The sequence below is a fragment of the Hyaena hyaena genome, unplaced genomic scaffold (genome assembly GCF_003009895.1).
Source record: "Hyaena hyaena isolate Hyena2069 unplaced genomic scaffold, ASM300989v1 scaffold_117, whole genome shotgun sequence".
Taxonomy (NCBI): domain Eukaryota; kingdom Metazoa; phylum Chordata; class Mammalia; order Carnivora; family Hyaenidae; genus Hyaena; species Hyaena hyaena.
Genome location: NW_024080749.1, coordinates 254,727 through 268,474, shown reverse-complemented (window position 1 = coordinate 268,474; position 13,748 = coordinate 254,727). Strand labels below are relative to the sequence as shown.

General features: G+C 39.5%; 1 long non-coding RNA gene across 1 annotated transcript in view; it reads right to left on the bottom strand.

Annotated features, from left to right (window-relative positions):
- Window positions 1–656: 656 nt before the first annotated feature.
- Window positions 657–13,748, bottom strand: part of LOC120234834 — a 40,656-nt gene continuing 27,564 nt past the window's right edge. Inside the window, exon 3 of the long non-coding RNA XR_005529208.1 lies at window positions 657–718. This is a non-coding gene — a long non-coding RNA (uncharacterized LOC120234834). The remainder of the gene's footprint in view (window positions 719–13,748) is intronic.

Here is a 13,748-nt window from a genome sequence, read left to right as displayed (position 1 = left end):
AAAGCACACTCCATGCTGACAGCAGTGAGCCTGATGGGCTTGGACTCACAAACAGTGAGATCATGACCTGAGCCAAAGTCAGACGTTCAACCGACTGAGCCACCCAGGTGCCCCTCACTCAAAACAGTTTTAAAGTGTTTGCCAGCATGAGATGCTACTGTACATAAAAGGATAAAGTATAATTACTGTGGTTGCCAGGCTATGACATCTAAAATATTTTTCCCCATTGAGAACCCCATTACGCAGACTTCTATAGAGCCCAGATCTTGATCTGTGAATATTTTCTCCTAAAGGGAAGCAAGGCTTCTTAGAGAAAGGAAGCCATTTCGGGTCTGGAGCCTGGAAAGTACTGTTTGCCCTGAGGCAAGATAGTGCTCAAAGTCTAATGGGGATGTTTCAAAAGAGCTCAGAAGCCAGAATGAAAGAGCTCACACTGGCTAAATTTAGGATGACCAGAGCATCAGAAGGAATAATGACTATAAAGTGACTGTAACAGTCAATCAATAAAAATCCCTGGTCCTTGTGATGCCCAATCAAAAAGAAGAACAGGGGGGAAGAAAAAGAATTTTTTTCTTTTGCCACTATTGGAGGTGACTATTGCAAGGCCTTAATTCTGAGAGGAGAGAAAAGAAAGGGACAGCAACTCTTGCTTTATAGGAGGCGTGGAGGCTCATTTCCCAGTGATGGAAGAAAGTTCTTCTTTATAGAGAGATGCTACCTAATAAAGAAAAAAATGGAGACATTGTCAGTTATGCCTTTGGTATGACCTCTCATGGGATCAGTTTTTGGTTTTCTTCCTTGTGTTGCACTATTACCACCAAAGAGTGTCTTTTATAATCCCCTTGTGAACGTGCAGGGACCAGTGATAACTTTAGAACAGAATCTGCAAAGTCAAACTTCCACTAGAAAGACAATCTGAATATTCTCTGTAGAGATGGAGTTCTGTGGCACTTAATAGAATATCTATACCTGCAACTTGGGCGATGAAATGTATGTGTTTCATGGTTTCCCACCTAGGCAAGCACAGATAGCACAGAAAACTGCCAGCTTTCCTGCGTTAAGCCTGGTGGCCCATTTTCATGCAAGGCATCCACTTCAGAACCTCAAGCCACCACTGTTTGAGGACTTTGTTTGAAACAAGAAAGGCAGCAGAAAACAATATATTTTTCCTGTATACAGAAATTTGCTGGCTTTCTAGAAGACAGATCTCTAGTACCTGAAAGCCCTACAGGAAAACAAATATGTTGCAAGTAAAGGAATATTCATGTGGCACAATTGGACATGAATGAGTTTGTTCATGGCTTACTGGTGGACACTTTTGATCAGATCAATGAGGTCATTCTTTCCATTCAGAGCCTTATACTCTGTTAAGAAAGCTGCTAAGGGGCACCCGGGTGGCTCAGTCGGTTAGGTGTCCAACTGCAGCTCAGGTCATGATCTCATGGTCCGTGGGTTCAAGCCCTGCGTCGGGCTCTGTGCTGACAGCTAGCTCAGAGCTTGGAGTCTGCTTCAGATTCTGTATCTCTCTCTGACCCTCCCCTGCTCACGCTCTCTCTCTCTCTCAGAAATAAATAAAACATTTTTTAAAATTAAAAAAAAAAAAAGAAAGCTGCTAAGCCTTTCTTCCATCCAAACTGCTCCTCTGGAACAGGACACAGGAAGAGGCAATCGCATTGCCTTTTCAATGCTAGGGGGAAAAATGTTTCTTTAGGCTGAAGTAGAGTGATTTTTGTTTTCAGTTTTTCTGTGGGCAAAAAACTGTAGGCACCTGGAATCCTACAGAATTCTTTTGCTGGTTATTTCTGCTCCAGTGATCTTGAAATTAAATGTGTGTTCATGATCCTTAACTTGCTGACATCAAGCATGCAGACAATGCCAAAAATGACCTCACAAAGGAATGGAGGCTGCACGGATTAACCCAAAAGAGTCCTGGAAAAATCTGCCTCAAGCCTGCCCTTGTTTCAAAAAGCGTGCGATGGGACCTCGGATTCTATTACTGTGCTAGTGATCTATGTGAACAAGAGTGTTTCCATCACTGGGCGGCCTAATCCAAAGACAGAAACCACTGAATGTCAAAGACGGCATTTGCGTTTCATCACATAGCGCTCCACAACTTCATACTCCCATTCAAGCTCAACCACAGCTGCTTTGCTGTTAAATTCATGTCCAACAGATGAAAGGGTATCTTTCCATACTTGTCTGTATGGAAACCTTCATGTGTTTGCAAATCTTTGTAACAGTTTTGCATAATTTTCAAACACTGGCTGTTAACATCTGCCCGAAAAATGGAAGGAAGCATAAGCATAAACATAGTCTTTATTTCCTGTATGAGTGTCAAAAATAAATTTCCTTTGTTGCCAATGGTGTAAAACACTGTGAGTCCATTCGGGTGCATTTTCCTGGGACGTATCCCATTGCTTCCCTTGGCCTGTCAAAGTGGTACTATAACCTAGGAAAACAGGGAACGCTGTTAATGGAATGAGGTTCCTACTGGAATTACAGGCATTGGTCAGTAGCTAGGACAGGATTCATAAACTGCAGTAGCCTAAAACCTCACCATTATGGGGTTCTCCTCCATCATCTTGCCTAAGCTCATTCTTGAACAGTTGACTTCAAGAAGTGCTAAGTAGCTCTCATGTTCCTCTGAGTTCAAGAATAGAGAGAGGCTCTGACCCTATACATATCCATAGGAAACAGTGAGACAGAAACCCTTATATGTATATCTTGAGGGCTGATCATAGTTCACAATGTGTGCTGTATTTTGAAAATAATTTCCTAGGCATATTTTCTCCTTTTAGGACTGGGAAACAAGTCTGCTACTGAAAATATTTCTGTGATTACAGCGTTGACTCATGACTAGAAATAGATAGTAAAGTACAAACACATGGTCGAATTGCTAATTATATCATTGGTATTGTATTATCATATAGCATCACATCTGTTTGCCTTTGCTATATGAACCAATGAGAAATTACTGAGATTAATGTGATGGAGAGGTGCAGACCTTCTGGTCTTTGTTAAATACTTATTAATGAACAAAGTAGCTTAAAAGCTATGATGAAATATGAAAATCCAAAACTGACAGCAAATGTAATTTTGTTTGCTTCAGATAAAAGCTATAATTTTCTCATTCGACTTCATTTATAGATATCACACTATTATGGTAACTACAATCTACTCATCTTTACTATGTGTTTAATTAAAAAGGGAAATTTTCCCTCATGGATACACTTAATCTCTTTTGAATCTGTACGTTTCAATGTAGATTTTGGAACAAATGAATACATTCCATAGCACTAGCCAAAGTCAACTGTGGCATTTCTCTCTTTTTTTCTAATTAAAAAAAATTTTTTTAATGTTTTATTTATTTCTGAGAGAAAGGGAGAAACAGCATGAGCAGGGGAGGGTCAAAGAGAGAGGGAGACAAAGAATCTGAAACAGGCTCCAGGCTCTGAGCTGCCAACACAGAGCCCGATGCAGGGCTCAAACCCACCAACCATGAGATCATGACCTGGGGTGAAGTCAGAGCCTTAACCGACTGAATCACCCAGGCGCCCTGGCATTTCTCAAGTGGAAAACATAAATATGAAAATTTTTGTCTACTAGATATAGAACATAAATAGAAAAAAGAACCAAAATCTCTCCCAAAAAAATTTTTTTTAAGTATTCTACTCTTTAAGTTCACTCTTATATATGGTCTTCATAAGATGGGATTTTAGAAACTATGTAAAGTTTCAAAAATGTTGCAAAGATCCTCCACAAATATTTTCTCTATTGACTCATCTGACATCTGGGAATTAATACAAAGGGAACAATCATAAATATTTAAAAGGCTATACTAAGGGGCGCCTGGGTGGCTTAGTCGGTTAATTGTCCGACTTTCGCGTAGGTCATGATCTCGCGGTTCGTGGGTTCGAGCCCCGCGTCGGGCTCTGTGCTGACTGCCAGCTCGGAGCCTGGAGCCTGTTTCAGTCTGTGACTCCCTCTCTCTCTGACCCTCCCCTGCTCATGCTGTCTCTCTCTCTCTCTCGTAGAAATAAATAAAAACATTAAAAAAAAAAAAGGCTATACTAAAAATGTTCATTGCAATGAAAATTATGATCTTTAAAAGTTTCAAGGTCCTACAATTGTTTAAAGGACTGAAAATAATTTACGTGTACAAAATAAGAAACACCCAAAATAATAAAGATTAATCAAAAGAAAACAGGAGATGATAATTAACTTAAAATTTCTGAAATTAATGAAATAAAGAAAAAATATGGAAAATCGACAGTTGATTATTAAAAAAAAAAAAAGAAAGAAAGAAAGAGGGGCGCCTGATTGGTTCAGTCAGTTAAGCGTCCAACTTCAGCTCAGGTCATGATCTCACGGTTCGTGGGTTCAAGCCCTGCATCGGGCTCTGTGCTGACAGCTAGCTCAGAGCCTAGAGCCTGTTTCAGATTCTGTATCTCCCTCTCTCTCTGACCCTCCCCCACTCATACTCTCTCTCTCTCAAAAATCAATAAATATTTTTTAAAAATTAAAAAAAAAGAAATAATATGTTTAACATTAGGAATGAGGGGCGCCTGGGTGGCTTAGTCAGTTGAGTGTCTGGCTTTTGATTTTGGCTCAGGTCATATCTCATTGTTTGTGAGTTCAAGTCCTGCATGGGGCTCTGCACTGATGCTGCCAAGCCTGCCCCAGATGAGCTGTCTCTTTTTTTCTCTCTACCCCTCCCCCACTTGCTCTCGCATGCTCTCTCTCTCAAAATAAATAAAGAAATATACTTAAAAAACAGGAATGAAAAATACAATCAAATCATAAAATTATTTTAAATATTCTAAAAATATGATATGTAAGTTGTGTGGCAATACATTTTCAACTATATGAAGATACTACTACATGAAAAGGAGAAAACTTGAGCAAGTCAATCATCTTAAGAAAAATCATAATGATAACCTAAGATAGAGGACTCTTAAAAAAGTTCAGGGTGCCTGGGTGGCTCAGTTGGTTGAGTGTCAGGCCTCTTGGTTTTGGCTCAGGTCATGATCCCAGGGTTGTGGGATCAAGCCCCACATCTGGGCTCTGCCCTGAACGTGGAGTCTACTTGGGTTTCTCTCTCTCCCTCTCCCGTGCTTGTGGGAGGGACACAAGCTCTCTCTCTCTCTCTCAAAAAAAAAGTTAAAAAAAGGGCACCACAAAAGCTGAATAATAGCTAATCTTTAAAGAACAAATAATTCCTATGTGTAGTTTAAAAACGATAGCAAACCATACAAAAATATAGAAATACCCCATTAGTTTTATGAAACTATCACAACTTAATACCATGTGCCAATAAAGATGGCACAAAAAGAAAACTATACAGCAAATCACCCACAAATTATCTAAATGACCTATCAGTAGGGGCGCCTGCGTGGCTTGGTTGGTTAAGCGTCCCACTTGGGCTCAGGTCATGATCTCATGGTTCGTGGGTTTGAGCCCCGCATCGGGCTGTGTACTGACAGCTCAGAGCCTGGAGCCTGTTTCAGATTCTGTGTCTCCCTCTCTCTCTGACCCTCCCCTGCTCATGCTGTCTCTATCTTTCTCTCAAAAATAAATAAAACATTAAAAAATTAAAAAAAAATAAAATAAATGACCTATCAGTAACCTGCATCCACATAGGCATGGATAAATAAGAGTTAATGCAGAGGCTCTGTGCCAGACCCTTTTCTAAGTCCTTTACACACGTTAATTCATTTAATACTTAAAATGGCCATAACGTAACTACTTTTATTATCCCCATTCTACAGGGAAGAACTGGAGGCAGACAAAATAACCCTCCTGGCATCACACAGTGAGCCTCGGAGTTGGGATTTGAGCCAAGGCAGTCTGGCTCCAGAGTCCAGGTTTTGTACCATAAACAGTAGGGCTGTAACCAAGGAGAACATCTGTAAATATCATTCCACTTCAAACTGGTTCCGTAGACAACAAACTAAAAGAGCACATGATTATACCAATATCCAATCATTTCAAAAAAATGTTTATCTTTGAGAGAGAGAGACAGGGGGTGGAGGTGTCCACGTGTGGGGGAGGGGTAGAGAGAGGGAGACAGAATCTGAAGCAGGCTCCACATTGTCAGCACAGAGCCTGAAGCGAGGCTCAAACTCACCAATTGGAAGATCGTCACCTAAGCCAAAATCAAGAGTCCAGTAATTAACCGACTGAGCCACCCAGGCACCCCTAGCCAACAATTTTAAAGGAAGTTGCGTGGGGGCGCCTGGGTGGCTCAGTCGGTTAAGCGTCCAACTTTGGCTCAGGTCATGATCTCCTGGTTCGTAGGTTCGAGCCCCACGTCAGGCTCTGTTCTGACAGCTAGCTCAGAGCCTGGAGGCTGCTTCAGATTCTGTGTCTCCCTCTCTCTCTGACCCTTCCCTGTTCGCTCGGTCTCTCTCTGTCTCTCAAAAATAAATAAAAAACATTAAGAAAAATTTTAAAAAAATAAAGGAAGTTGCGTGTACCATGCGCATGAGCAGCTCCTAGGTACCATCTTGCTTTGTCAAATATTACAATTTATTACAAAGCTACTGTGAAAAAATGGTATTCCTGTCCATTAGCCTAAAGCATTTTACATTTTAATGTCTGTGAGGCAATACTGAAAGAATTTAAAAACACAATATTCATAGTAAACATTGGGGTGCCTGGGTGGCTCAGTTGGTTAAGTCTCCAACTTCGGCTCAGGTCACGATCTCATATTCGTGGGATCGAGCCCTGTGTCAGGTTCTGTGCTGACAGCTCAGAGCCTGGAGCCTGCTTTGGATTCTGTGTCTCCCTCTCTCTCTGCCCCTGCCCCTCACATGCTCTGTCTCAAAAATAAATAAAACATTAAAAAAAATAGAAAACACGATATTCATAGTAAACAAGCTAGTATAATTATTTTAAATATTTACTTACTCCAATATAGAATGCTACCATGACATATCATAGTAGAGGTGTTAAGAGAACAACGAAATAAAATAGAGATGATGGGAACAAATCCAAAGACAGAGAGTAACTCGATATGTAATCAAGTTGACATTTCAACTCAGGGTAATGTATGATTATGTGAATAAACAGTGTTGGAATAATTTACTTTCCACCTGAACTAGACCCACAAACAATAAAACTCCATACTTCTATATCTTTTAATTATGTGAGAAAAGATATCATAAATTAAGTGGAAAAACAAATAGAATGGAGCAAAATAACTGTACTGTATGTGACAGGGCAAGTGTCATTTCCCCAAATATACAAATTCTTCCTATTAATTCATAAGAAAGACAAATAACCCAACAAAAGAATTGGCAAAGATAGGAAAAGGGTATTCACACCCCAAATGCAATCAGTAACAAATGCTTGAAAATATGCATAACCCTATTAGTAGTTGGGAAATGCAAGTTAAGCAAGACAATTTTTCTACTTTGAATTATTGAGAGCAACAGAATCTGATGTTGTTGAGGGTGTAGCTGAATCTGGCAATTTCACATACAGCTGATGAGAATGTCAATTGCTACAATCTATTATGAAATTAATCTGGGACTGTCTACTGAAAATTAAAATATCCAAAATTTAAAAATCCTAAAAATGCTTTTAGGATTTCACTTAGAAGACTATAGCCTATAGAAATAAAAAGCTATGTATAAGAATCTATGTTTAAGAATCTTTACTATGGAATTATTTATAATGTAAAAAATTCACCTATAAACACACTGAACATACATCATAAGGAACAGTTGAATAAATTGATATTGCCATACCATGTACTATTATTTATAATGCAGCTATTAGAAAGTGAGTTAGGTGTACATTATTGCTTTGGAAATATCTATGATATATTACTAAGTGAAAAAAGACATTGTGGAAAAGTGTATGTGGTGTAATGCTATTTTTTAAAATATTTTTTCTAATGTTTATTTATTTTTGAGAGAGAGAGCGCAAGCAGGGGAGGGGCAGAGAGAGAGGGAGACACAGAATCCAAAGCAGGCTCCAGGCTCTGAGCTGTCAGCACAGAGCCCCATGCGGGGCTCAAACAGACAAGATGCACAAGATGTGAGATCATGACCTGAGCCAAAGTTGGACGCTTAACTGACTGAGCCACCCAGGCGCCCCTATAATGCTATTTTTAAACAAACTCTCCCTGTGTGTGTGTATGTGTGGGTGCACATATAGATATAAAAACACAAGTATAGAAGGCTGCACAGCACGCTGCTACATTTATCTTGGGGGAGGGCAGGAGTAGAGGGCAGATTATTAAATTTCTTAAATGCTTCTGTATAATTTGACTTGCTAAACCATGTCACCTTTGTTATTTGAAAAATCGAATAAAGTTCAAGCAATAGGGAAAATGGTCTAAATATTAACACTGAATCACAACCCAGACAGTTCTGGGGGAACCGTGTCCAAAACCCAAAGCACCATTAGCGTTAGTGACTGAGTCCCTGAGAATATGAGGCCCGAGGAATTCCCACACTGGTTTCAAACAAACTAGAAATAGTCAGAGGAGTAACTTGAGCATTTTTTTAGTAAATTCCACCACATCTGGAGTATAAATATCTAAATTTCCTATGAATTAAAATGTTTTATGGTGAATGATTCTTTAAAATAACTAAGTAGGCTTAAAGTAAAATATAGATAACAGGAAGATACCCCTACATTCTAACAAAACCTTGCTCTAAAATATTCAAATAAGTATTAAAATTATTTGGAAAGGACTTGGGGCGCCTGGGTGGCTTAGTCGGTTGAGCGTCCGACTTTCGCTTAGGTCATGATCTCGCGGTTCGTGGGTTCGAGCCCCGCGTCGGGCTCTGTGCTGACTGCCAGCTCAGAGCTTGGAGCCTGTTTCAGTCTGTGACTCCCTCTCTCTCTGACCCTCCCCTGCTCACACTGTCTCTCTCTCTCTCTCTCTCTCTCCTAGAAATAAATAAAAATTTAAAAAAAAAATTATTTGGAAAGGACCTAAATTTCCATGTGCAAATGATAAAAGTTATTGTACAATGAAAAATTGTGTTATTATGAAAAATTATTTAGGAAGATTTTTTTCAATATTTGGAAAATGTAAGGGATATAATATTACCTTTAAAAAGTATGATACACAATTCTATATTCTTATGATCACAACCAAGGAAAATGACAGCAGCAATAATACAACTTTTGTACAGAAAAAAAAGACCAAAAGGAAATAGACTAACACATCAACAAGTAAACAAGTGATAGACTTTGGGAGTTGTCTAATAAGGAATTTTTTGTCTTTTTTTCTATTTTCTATATTTTCCAAATATTCTAATTGTTATTCTATAGCACTTAATTTTTATAAGTGTATTAGAGCTTAATTTATTTTTATGCATTTATGTATGAATATTTACATATTTATTATTTTTAATATTAAAATTTTTTTAATGTTTATTTTTGAAAGCGAGAGTATCATGCATATGAGCAGGGGAGGAACAGAGAGAGAAGGAGACAGAAAATCAGAAGCAGGCTCTGCACTGGCAGCAAAGAGACCAATGTGGGGCTTGAACTCACAAACTGTGAGATTATGACCTGAGCTGAAGTTGGATGCTTTAACCCACTGAGCCATCCAGGTGCCCAGTATTTATTATTATATGTAGCCTGTTTTATACCTAAATAATACTACTTATTAGTAGCAAATGATTACTAATTGTTAGTACTACTAGTACAAAATACTAATACTACTATATATTAGTAGTAATTATATACAGATAAAGTGTCTTATATTATAATGCAATGAACAGTATGTATGAAATTTGGATAGTAGATATTTGAACTATCATATAGTAAGTTCTATACAATATGTACAAATAATGACTTTATAATATTACATATAGTACTTTACTCCTTAATATAGTAATAGTTATTTAGTAAATAATTATTGAGGGATAAATAAGAAACCTAAGTATGGTAAGGCAATAAACACTATTTGGACAGTTAATCTTACCTTGTAATTGTATAAAAGATTTACTTCCTAGAGCTCAACGCTAAGACCTCATAGATTATTTGCTTCAACTACTAAATATCATGCTTCATTAGCAGTTTGGAATTTCAGCCCCCATTAACTAACCCTTGCCATTCTGTGCCTACATTCTAGCGCATTAGTTTAAAGCAGTTTCTGCTGACAGTGTTCAAGACTTCTGAAAAAGCCATATTAGTAGCCAATAAAGAAGCACGATTATGTTAATCCAGTGTAGCACACCCACCATGATATCCCATAGCAGAGAGGCTAAACGGCTCCAAATAACTGACACAATACAGAAAAAGTCTGAGGGAAACAGGAATTTGTCTCCTGCAATCTTACTGGACCCTAGCTTAGCATTTCACAGCCTCTTTCAATAGATATCATGTCTCTACGTGGTCATGTTACTTAGGGGATAATGATATGTCAATAGAGACTATTCCTATTTGTAGGGTACCTTGCTGGCTCAGTCAGAGGAGCATGCAACTCTTGATCTCAGGGTCATGAGTTAGAGCTCTGTGTCAGGTATAGAGATTACTTAAACAAATAAAACTAAAAAAAAACCAAACCCACAATATTCCAACTTCTGACTCCTCTCTTCTGCACCTAGTTGAATGCTGGTGTTTCTCTCCCCATGTCCATTTGCCAACCAGCAAACTTGGTAGCAGTAAGGAAACGGGTGAGCTAATGATGCCAAGGATCAAAGTCCCATATCAGTACCTCCCCCTAAATGTCCTTTTTTTTTTTTTTTTAATGTTTTATTTATTTCTAGGAGAGAGAGACAGCGTGAACAGGGGAGGGTCAGAGAGAGAGGGAGTCACAGACTGAAACAGGCTCCAGGCTCTGAGCTGGCAGCCAGCACAGAGCCCGACGCGGGGCTCGAACCCACGAACCGCGAGATCATGACCTAAGCGAAAGTCGGACGCTCAACCGACTAAGCCACCCAGGTGCCCCTAAATGTCCTTTTTTTTTTAATGTTTTATTTATTTTTGAGAGAAAGAGAGAGACAGCGTGAGCAGGGGAGGGTCAGAGAGAGAGGGGGATACAGAATCCGAAACAGGCTCCAGGCTCTAAGCTTGCTGTCAGCACAGAGCCCGACGTGGGGCTCGAACCCATGGACCATGAGATCATGATCTGAATAGGTTAAGTCAGATGCTTAACCGACTGAGCTACCCAGGCGCCCCATAAATTTCCTTTTTGGGGGAGGGTTCTCTAACTCACTAGAATAAGAGACACTGATATTGGTATTATGTCTCGACTCTCATTAGCTTCCAAGAAAGTTTCCACCCCGAGTCAATAGGAAACCCAGGAAAGTCATCAAGGCCAAAGGAAACCACTTTTTCAGCATCCACTATGTACCAGAGAAACCCATTCAAACTAGGGAAGGTAAAGTGGCGAGTGGGAATAATTCAGGGCATCAGGGAAATCTCCCAAAATCAAAGCGTCATAGGCGTGCATGAGTCTAGAAGCAGAATCAGTCCTAATCAAAGTCTTGCCCCCATCTGGCAGGCTTCACTCACCATCTCTGCCGGAGCCTTGACCTATTTCTCACTCACATAGGCTCTGGCTCCCACTCTCTCTCTTGCCTCCCACCTTCTGTCCCCCTAACTCTTGATGGGCCCAATGTAGCCTTGCTCTAAATGACCTTTCAGCCTCACATGGGTTAAAATTTCCCCTGGGTCTCTTAATTCAAATTCTAGACAGAGGAAGTGTGATCACGGAATCTATGGGTGAATACAGTCATGAATGAATCAATCAATAATTTAGTAAATCCTGCATTCTTCTCCTTTGAGGTAGAACATTTTGTTGAAGAGAAACAAGCCATGGAACTCACTTATTTGCTCAAAACATCCACAGGTAGAAAAATTTGCAAAGATGACTCTGGGTAAGCAATCTATTTCATTATGAAGGACATTTTTTGCATAATATTTTGGTGTTTCTGTTTAAAGTCTCTTATATTTGTGCTCCCAAACTGTACCTATTAACATAGCATCATTTTGGGACTCCTGGGTGGGTCGGTTGGTTAAGTGTCTGACTTCAGCTTAGGTCTTGATCTTTTGGTTCATGAGATCGAGCCCCTCATCAGGCCCTGTGCTGACAACTTGGAGCCTGGAGCCTGCTCCAGATTCTGTGTCTCCTTCTTTCTCTGCTCCTCCCCTGCGCTCTCTCTCTCTCTCTCAAAAATAAACATTAAAAAATAGCATCATATTGAGTAATTTCCAGTAAAATGTAACAGAACAAAATCTTGTACCTTATAAGTCAGGCCCTTGTCAAGTACTTTATTATTTCACTTAGTCTTTACAACATCTAAAGAATAGGTACTATGATTAGACCCCTGAGTGAAGACATTTAGGCTCAGAATATCTAGAAATCATTTTCATGCTGCCATAGCGGAGGTAGGATTCCCAGAGTCTCTCTGTCTGTAGCCATTGCCCTATATAGCCTACTTCGTAATCCGCAGTGAAAAAACACTTTTTAAGCCTTGTGTTATATAAATCTAGTTAACACAGTTTGCTACACCTTCAGAGGTTAAACATTGTGACTAGTCAGCAGTTAACTTGAAAATACAATAGAGCTGGCAAAATGAAAAGCTGATATTTGTCATCTTTAAAGTTTCTTTAAAGCACTTTGGATTCCAAACACTGGCAATCGATTCAAAACTCGACATTTTGCAAGATGTTCATCTCAGCCCCTGCACTGTCATCGGCCAGAACTAGCAAGACAGAGTTGAAGTTGGTCCTTATTCATAGTGAAGGTATCCTGTGGAATTGTTCTTGATCGGCAAAGTTGAAAACAGCATTTCTAGATTCCAACTCTACTTGCCATATCATTTAAAGATCAATAGCCACTACTTTAAAATATACATAAATTCACAATTGAAAAGGCAATATCTAACATAAAACATTGAACGTGTACCATCCTTTGGAGTGTGATTAGTATATATTTTGGTGCTCTCAATTATCACCAAAACCCCAGCATGTCACTGCATATCCAGTTCTGTGTTACTATAAAACAGGACTCCCTTGACCATATTACATGACATCATAGCAGTTGTCCCTCAGTGCATCGTCCTGGCAGCACTTTTACCATCACAGCCCAAAGGTGGCCTTTCCAGTCTTCTAAATCTCTAACAAAGCAAGATGTGTCTTCGTTATCTACCTAATGGCCTCAATTGTCCCTGGCCCTCTGGGTAGGAATGTTGGTCTGAAATGGCATGACGTCATCTGGAGTTCCATGTTGCATTTCTTCTTCAGTGGGTTGAGCTCTACTGCAGTCCAGACCGGGGGGGGGGGGGGGGGGGGGGGGGCAGATTCTGGTAAACCCACACTTACGTTCTGTTTTTCTGCCTCGCTAGAGTATTAACTCTAAGGGTCACAGTTCAGGTCCAGCCTCTCATATCATCATATCTTACATCCCTGAGGTTTTCTTCTCTCTCAAAAATATGACTTCATTGGTCAATATTATCTGGCACGAATCTGGCTCTAATACCTTCTCCAGGTATACAGGTTCTTCTACTAACCTTGCTTACATTTCAAGTATACCTTTAGTTTGTAGAACTATTTCAGAGAGAAATCAAAGGCTTCAGTATCTGGATATAGGATAGAAGTTTTCACAAAATTATTACTGTCTTTTCCTCTCCTTCTCTCCTTCCTTTCTTCCTTCCCTTCCTCTTTTTTTAAAAATTTTTTACTTTTTTTTTTTTGAGAGACAGAAAGAGATAGAGTATGAGTGGGAAAGGACAGAGAGAGAGGGAGTCACAGATTCCGAAGCCGGCTCCAGGATC